Source organism: Carassius gibelio, chromosome A19 (genome assembly GCF_023724105.1).
Source record: "Carassius gibelio isolate Cgi1373 ecotype wild population from Czech Republic chromosome A19, carGib1.2-hapl.c, whole genome shotgun sequence".
Lineage (NCBI taxonomy): Eukaryota > Metazoa > Chordata > Actinopteri > Cypriniformes > Cyprinidae > Carassius > Carassius gibelio.
Window position 1 is genome coordinate 2,761,083 of NC_068389.1, and position 8,661 is coordinate 2,769,743.

General features: G+C 31.9%; 1 pseudogene; it reads right to left on the bottom strand.

The window, feature by feature from the left end:
* LOC127934947 (oxysterol-binding protein-related protein 6-like) overlaps positions 1–8,451 on the bottom strand; it is a 151,169-nt pseudogene extending 142,718 nt beyond the window's left edge.
* Between the last annotated feature and the right edge of the window lie 210 nt (positions 8,452–8,661).

Genomic DNA, 8,661 nt, shown 5'->3' on the forward strand with positions numbered 1-8,661 from the left:
GAACATTTTGTGGACTGATGAGAGTAAAATTGTTCTTTTTGGGTCCAAGGGCCACAGGCAGTTTGTGAGACGACCCCCAAACTCTGAATTCAAGCCACAGTACACAGTGAAGACAGTGAAGCATGGAGGTGCAAGCATCATGATATGGGCATGTTTCTCCTACTATGGTGTTGGGGCTATTTATCGCATACCAGGGATCATGGATCAGTTTGCATGTGTTAAAATACTTGAAGAGGTCATGTTGCCCTATGCTGAAGAGGACATGCCCTTGAAATGGTTGTTTCAACAAGACAATGACCCAAAACACACTAGTAAACGGGTAAAGTCTTGGTTCCAAACCAACAAAATTAATGTTATGGAGTGGCCAGCCCAATCTCCAGACCTTAATCCAATTGAGAACTTGTGGGGTGATATCAAAAATGCTGTTTCTGAAGCAAAACCAAGAAATGTGAATGAATTGTGGAATGTTGTTAAAGAATCATGGAGTGGAATAACAGCTGAGAGGTGCCACAAGTTGGTTGACTCCATGCCACACAATGATGTCAAGCAGTTTTAAAAAACTGTGGTCATACAACTAAATATTAGTTTAGTGATTCACAGGATTGCTAAATCCCAGAAAAAAAAAATGTTTGTACAAAATAGTTTTGAGTTTGTACAGTCAAAGGTAGACACTGCTATTTTTTTGAACACACCCCTTTCAACTAATTGCCCAATTGCACAGCCTTAAGAGCGTGCATATCATGAATGCTGGGTCTTGTTTGTTTTCTGACAATCTACTGAACCTACTGGTAACTTGTTTGCCACGTAGCAATAAAAAATATACTAAAAACCTTGATTATTCTGGTTAGTCACATTGTACTGCTATTATTTTGAACAATACTGTATATGCCTATATTCGTTTTTGTATAAGCCTATAGTTTTTCAGTTTTCTTCATTCACAGAAGCGCTGCAGGTGTGATCTGTTGAATTCATCTTACACTATCCTCAGATAAACTCTAAGGGCGGTGCATTGCCATTGAGACTGACCTATGATGAGCTCACAGCTGAGTTGGCTTCAGTATCACATTTGCTTATGATGGACTACTCGAATTTGTGATTGGTTGACAGCAAATTTTAAATATTAAATGGTATAATAAAATAAATAATAAATAATAAATAATTATTAACCTGTAAATGGCCTGTAAATTGATTCTGTTCAGAACCATAAAATTAGATTTTGTTTCCGTTTCTGTCAAAATTTCGTTTGTTTCCGGTTTTCGTTTTCGTTCCTTGCACTGGTTCAAAGCCTTGATTAATACGGCATGTCTAAGACTTTTGAGCATCATTCTACAGATCCGAGAAGTAGCCGTTAGCTTTTTTCTGCGACATGCCATATTGCTTCCATTGAGAAACACTTACATCAGCAAACTGACAGTAAAAGGAATGGGAACTGGCTTGAGTGACGCTCGGCTTGACATTTTTATGTGCCATGTTTTTGAAGTTACTTTTAAAAAGATGGTCTCAAGAAGCAGCAATCAGTTTCATACATTTTTGTACGGTTGTTGTTGTGCTCTTTCTGAGTGAATGCTTCCAGTATGTGTGTGTGCGCTCCTACAATAAATGCGTCCTGTATATGGGTGCAATCGTGCTGTATACTGCAAAAGATTGTTTTATTTATAGGCTAAATTTAAAAAAAAAAAAGAGATCCCTATCAGACTTAATTGTGTAGAGTTGTTACTGAATTTGAAATACAGCAAATGGTCACTTTACACAATCATGAATGGCCATGGTTTACATCACTGTCCTATATAGTCCTACTATGTATCATATGTAACTAGTGTAGTTGTGATTAAATATAGAAATTCATTTGAAATAACCCAATAAACATCAACAATCATAACTATTTGGGTTTTAAGACAAGTTAGGGGCACTTAAATTTAAGTTATTTACATAGATTTTTAAGAATATTCCTTTTAAGTATAAAGTCTTAGGAACAATCATAAGAGAAAAAAAAATGAATATTAAGAAACATTTTGGAATACAAAATATTCTTACATTTTATTTATTAAATCAACTGCCATTTTTTCTTAAGAACGTTCTTGTGATTCCGTCCCCTGGTTTATTTGTTTTGGCTAGTAGAAGTTCTGAATGGCTGTAGGGAACTATGAAATCAGTTTTTTTTTTTTTTTTTTTTCAAATTCCGTTTTTTCCCATTTGAATTTTTCTGGATTCCAATTTTTTTTTTTTTTTAATTGCATTTTCATTTCATCTGATAAAGCAGTGTTCATGAGTGGAGCTGCTTTGATTACAGCCATTACCTGAGAAACCGCTGGTTCTGCCGCTCTTACAGCCCCTTCTGCTGGCAGACAATCAGTTTGCATTTTCAATAAGCCCTGTCTCCAGCAACATATGTTTTTGTTGTTGCTCAATTTTTGTTTTGTTTTCTGAAGCAGCTTGGAGCACGTTTCAAACTCTTTAGTCCAGTTGAAGCACATTTCAATCTATAAGAATAATCAGCCTACATCAAAGGTTTTTAAACAATACGGTTTTACTTTTTTTATCATCATCTTCTGATCTAAAATACACCAAAAGCAGTACAATTTTTAAATATTTTTACCATTTCAAATAACAGCTTTTTAAAATGTAATATGTAAAATGTAAACAATACTACAGTCTTCAGTGCCACATGATCTTCAGAAATCATTCTATTATGACAATTTGCTGATTGTCAATAACAGTGGAGTACATTTTTTTCAGGATTCTTTGATGAAAGTTCCAAAGGTCAGCATTTATCTGAAATAAAGCTTCAAAAGTTTTTTTTTTTTTTTTTCAATATTATTATAGAAACTACTTACATTTAACAAGGATGCTTTAAGTTGATAAATTATGTCGAAAGACATTTATAATGTTACATAAGATTTATATTCAGGCTTGGGAGGGTTACTTTAAAAATGTATTCTGTTACAGTTACTAATTACTTCATAAAAAAAGTATTCAGTAACGTAATCCAAGGACCACAATATGAAAGTATAACTGATTACTTTTGGATTACTTCAAGGTCAAATATTATTTTTTTAAAACAACAACATTTATTAATTAAGAATTTCACAGCCCTGAATTAATATATATGTAAAGGACTATACAGACATCTAGTGCATGGTATTGGTATTACAGATTATTATAATAATATATAATAGAAAATATAATAAGAAATAATTTTAAGGAAATGTTTCTTCAACAGGAAAATAGAGAATACAAATTCAATTTTTTTTCCAATGAAAATATAATAAGAAACATTTTTAGACAATGGAAAAGGATAATAGAGAATACAATTATTTTATTTTATCAATTAGAAAACTAATTTTTAAAAGTGCAAATGCTCCTTTAGGTTGGATGTCGAATCCTTCAATGAAGAAAGTGTTTTCTTTGCTGGAAGGCACAGTTTGCACTGTACAACGTTGTTTGCAATTTCTTCTTTTTAAACAAAATAGCAGCGGGATTTCCATGAAATGAACGCGTTTTTGCCATAGGTTTTTGCAGGAGACTTAGGAGATTGCAGACAGCTGTTATTTGCGTTGCACCAGCAGGTGGCACACGTGACTTTTTTTTTTTTTTTTAGTTTTAAACATTACATTTACTGATAAAGTTTTATATTTAATGCTAGAAAATTATGAGAAAAAAAAACACACACACAAATTAGATTATTTTATTTAGACATGAAAAGATTAAACGTTTTTTTTAAATTCACCCAATAATATAAATTGTCATCATTTACTCTCCCTCAAAGATGTTATGAATGAGTTTCCTGTTAAACACAAAATATATATTTTTTGAAGATTGTTTGCAAGCAAACAGTTTACAGTAGCCATTGACTTTCATAGTATTTTTTTCATACATCTATAATACTCTTCTGCCATTCATAAGTCAATGGCTATCATCAACTGCTTTTTTTTATTATTATTATTGAGATACCAAAAAAATTAAAAAAGTCTACCATTTGGTACAGTCGATATACATTTTGCTTTATGTAAATGATATTTTCCTAACAGAGTAAGAAGTTTAATAATATTATCCATTTCCAATAAACCAGTATCACAATCAATAAACAAGACCATTACATCGGTTATTGTGACAAACTTATAAAATAACTCAAAAAGAAACCAAGAAACTTGGGACCAAAATAATTTAGTATAATTACAACTGAAAAATAAGTGTACAATTGTTACATTTTCTTCTTTACAGAAACTACATAATGGCGAAAACCCTTCTTTAAACTTACTAATAAAATCATTACATGGATAGTATCGGTTTATTATTTTAAAGTGAGTTTCTTTGACTTTATTAGGAATTACATATTTATTTATATCTGACCACAAATTCTTAAAACCAATGAAGTGGTAATCCTGTTTCCACTTCACCATTGCCTTAGGTGAAGAACTTTTTTCTTTAGTTAAAATTCTTCTAATATATATATATATATATATATATATATATATAATTAAATTTTTTTGTCTCTAATGGAAAGACCCCCAACATTCAGACTAGGAAGATAACCAATTACAGGATTATACATCTTTTCGTTTTTTTATAAGATAAAGTAGTTTCGGGGAGATACAGTGAATGAGTTTAAAATATTCTTTAGAAGACTTGTCCCAAAATAATTAACAAATTCATTATAATTATAAAGGTCACCTGATTGATTTATCAATTCTGTAACAAAAATTAAACCTTTGTTAAACCAATCGCTCCAAAAAATGGATTTGTTTTTGAATAATATATACTGGTTATTACAAGGAATGTGGAGAGAAATTGTGTTTGTAAACTAATTTCCATGCATTCAAAGCTTGTTTGTGAAAGTTAGACAACTTAATTGGGAGTTAAGTACATTTAAAATCACAAGCAAGTAGAATATTAAGACCACCACATTCTTTGAAGATTAGATTGGGAATAAAGAACCATGGAAGGTTATTTTCACAAAGACAGTTTTTGATCCAGTTATTTTTAAATATATTACTGATAGTGTCCAAGTCTAAAGCATTAAGTCCTCCTTCTGATACACTTCTGAATATGGTTTTTCTTTTAGTATATTTTGTTTTACCTCTCCAAATCAATTTAAATAAAATGTTATCAACTGCGGCACACATTTTAGAATCTACATAAAGAGATAATGCTGGATATACAATTCTGGAGATCCCTTCAGCCTTTGAAATCAATACACGACCTTGAATAGATAAATTTCTTTGGAGCCAACAGTTAAAGATATTTCTTGTTTTTTGTAATCTTTGCGTAAAATTCTCTCTTAGTCTCTCTGTGTCTGATTTACTAATTACAATACCCAAGTATCTAACTAATTGTTTAACCTGTATTCCAGATATACTTGAGTCTTCTAGTTGGTGTATAGCCATAATCTCACTCTTAGACTGATTCACAGATAGACCTGAGGCATCAGAGAACAATTTGGGTGCCTCCAGAATAACAGGGACCTGATCTATGTTTTTCAAAAATAAACAAGTGTCATCAGCAAATTGACTAATCGTTAAAGTAAAATCTCCTATCTCAATACCTTTGATTTAAGAGCAATGCAGAGTGTAAAGATTCAAAGTTTCAGCTACTAATAAAAATGGGGAAAATAGGGCATCCCTGTCTAATGCCTCTTTGGATGCCAAAACGAGAAGACGTACCACCGGATAAAGAAACACTACTTGAGATATTATTATAGAGTGTGTGCATCATATTTGTAAAAGTTGGGCCAAAACCAAAATGATTAAGAGCTTGATGCATGAAATTGTGCTCTACTGTATCGAAAGCCTTATAAAAATCTAAAAACAAAATAAGAGCTTCCTCATTTACTAAATCTGAATAATCTAAAAGGTCTAAGACCAGTCTAATATTGTTTGAAATATTTCTTCCTTTCATAAATCCAGACTGTGTGATATGATTTCCTCCAAGCATGGTTTTAACCTATTGGCATATATAGAGTTAAGCAGTGTGATTGGGCGCCAGTTATCTAAATACAAAACATCTTTATTTGGTTTTGGAATTAGAGTAATTACTCCCTGTTTCATAGATTCTGTAAGTTCTCCATTTGCTGCACACTCATTGAACACATTCAAAATAAACCCACTTATTTCTTCCCAAAAACATCTGTAAAACTCAAATGGTAAACCATCAGGTCTTGGGCTTTTGTTAAAAGGTGTTTTCTTAATGATATCATCTAATTCTTTTAAATGACATCTCCTCTTCACAAAGGTTTTTGCCATTTATACTTATACTAGGAGTGAAAGGTTGTATCTTGTTAAGAAATAAATCACTAGAGACAGGATTAAAATATGATGTATATAATTTTTGGTAAAAGTCTGATTTTTTTTTTTGTCATCTGATATAAGAGTGTTGTCAATATACAAAGAGGAAATTTTTTTAAGTTCGGCTCTTTTTTTTCCAAATTGAAAAAGCAAGCAGAGTTTTTTTCTCCGACTTCTAGCCATTTGGCCCTAGATCTAATAAAGGCCCTCTTAGCCTTTTCTATACAAAATTAATCTAATTTTTCTCTTAATAGATATAACTCGCGTGAGTCATTAATCAAGCTGCGCTTAATATCGTGTTATTATGCCAAAATACGGATTTATTTAGTTTTAAATGAAACCATTGTAATCCTCAAAGTATTCCCCCTTTTTTCAAAATGTAACTATAATCTGATTACTACGTTTTTTGATGTAACTGTAACGGATTACAGTTACTGGATTTTTGTATCCTCCTGATTACGTAACACCTTTACATGTATTCCATTACTCCCCAACCTTGTTTATATTTCAGATAGAAATATGATGCTGTTCTTCTAAACTTTCTTTTCATCAAAGAAACCTGAAAAAAAAAAAAAAATCTACTCCGCTCTTTTCAACAAATGTTTTTGAGCAGCCAATCAATATTAGAATGATTTCTGAAGGATCATGTGACTGGAGTAATTATGTTAAAGCTCAGCTTTGAAATCACAGGAATAAATTAAATTTTTAAAATGTGTTTAAATAGAAAAGATATTTTAAATGGTAAAAACATTCCAAAATGTTAATGTTTTTTGCTGTATTTTGGATCAAATAAGTGCTGGCTTGGTGAGCAGAAGATAATTCTTTAAAAAAAAAAACATTAAAGATCTTACTGTTCAAAAACTTTTGACTGGTAGTGTACAGTTTGGTAGCCTATATTTTGAAGTTAAAGATATTAATATTAATGAGGCGAGTCGGAGAGGTTTATTTGACAGTGATTCCACATGTCTTGTTTGTATTAAGGCTAAATACTAAAAGGTGAATATTTATTTATTTGTGCCATATTTTCCACCAAAAATATTACATAGTTTTATAGGAATAGGTTTTATCGATCTGGCAAATTAGTTTTTCATAAATTTGTAGGTACAGACATCTGTTGTGGCTGTTCTTGGCAGTTTTTGAGGCTTTTTTTTTTTTTTTTAAATAGGCTACTGTTCAAATCAATATCTAAATTTTATCGTATCGACCGTAATTAAGAAATATATCATGATATAAATTGAGCATATCATCCAGCCCTACAATTTTCTGTGCAAGACATTCAGACACTCGGCAGACAGCAAATATTACAAAACAGTTGTCATTTAAATTGTAAATTAAAATAATATCTTTAATAATGCACTGTTTTTCTTGAAGCATATAATGAATGTTGGTTATAATGGTTTGAGTGCAATTTGGACACTCTTGTTTATTTATTGAGGATTTATTTACTAGATTCAGACTCTGTAATGTGGGCAACATGAGATACTGTAATGATTTACAACATCAAATCACTACTACTCTAACATTCTTAGTTCTACATATACATACCTTGACATGGTACAAGCTGTCGCCAGCATCAAGATCGATGCGCTTAGATTTCCTATTCACAGACATGACCGCAAGACTAACATCTAAAGCACCGTAAAACTTGCCTCTGACAATCTACGGATTTGAGAAAAGGACATTACTACATTGTGATTTTAATCACTATAATAAGAGATAGTAGTTTTGCTTACATCCTGTTGGGTCTTTGAATATTGGAGAACCCCCTTATCTAATACAAAATATCTCTAAAAGAGAAAAACATTGCATTGGTTTTGATTTGATCTGCTGTTAAACCCACACACTCCTGTAACGGCAGCACAGGGTCTTTACGCCACTCACGACAGGTCAGTCAACCGCTCTCAGGATTTCTTTTTGTTCTGGTTATTAACATATGAATTGTAATTTCCTCTTAAAAACATAATTGGTAACATAACTTTATACTTTTTTTTTTTTTTTTTTTCTCTCCCAATGCAGAACTCCAGGGATTGGGAACAAAAAGAAATCCTGAGAGCGGTTGACTGACCTGTCGTGAGTGGCGTAAAGACCCTGTGCTGCCGTTACAGGAGTGTGTGGGTTTAACAGCACAGAGGACAGCACTCACTGATTGAGGATGTCTGAAGTCAGCCATTGGTATAGGTTGTATATGTTCAGAAGTCGGGCTGGATGCTTCCATCAAACAACATATGGTCTGAGATTCATCATTCAAACAAGTACAAATAAGTGGAAAACAACTTGCAAGAACTCAGAAGCTTCACAATGAAAGAATTCAGAAAAACATTTAGAATACATTTCAGAAACAGAAGTCTTTTTTTTACAATTTATTACATTTAGTCCATTG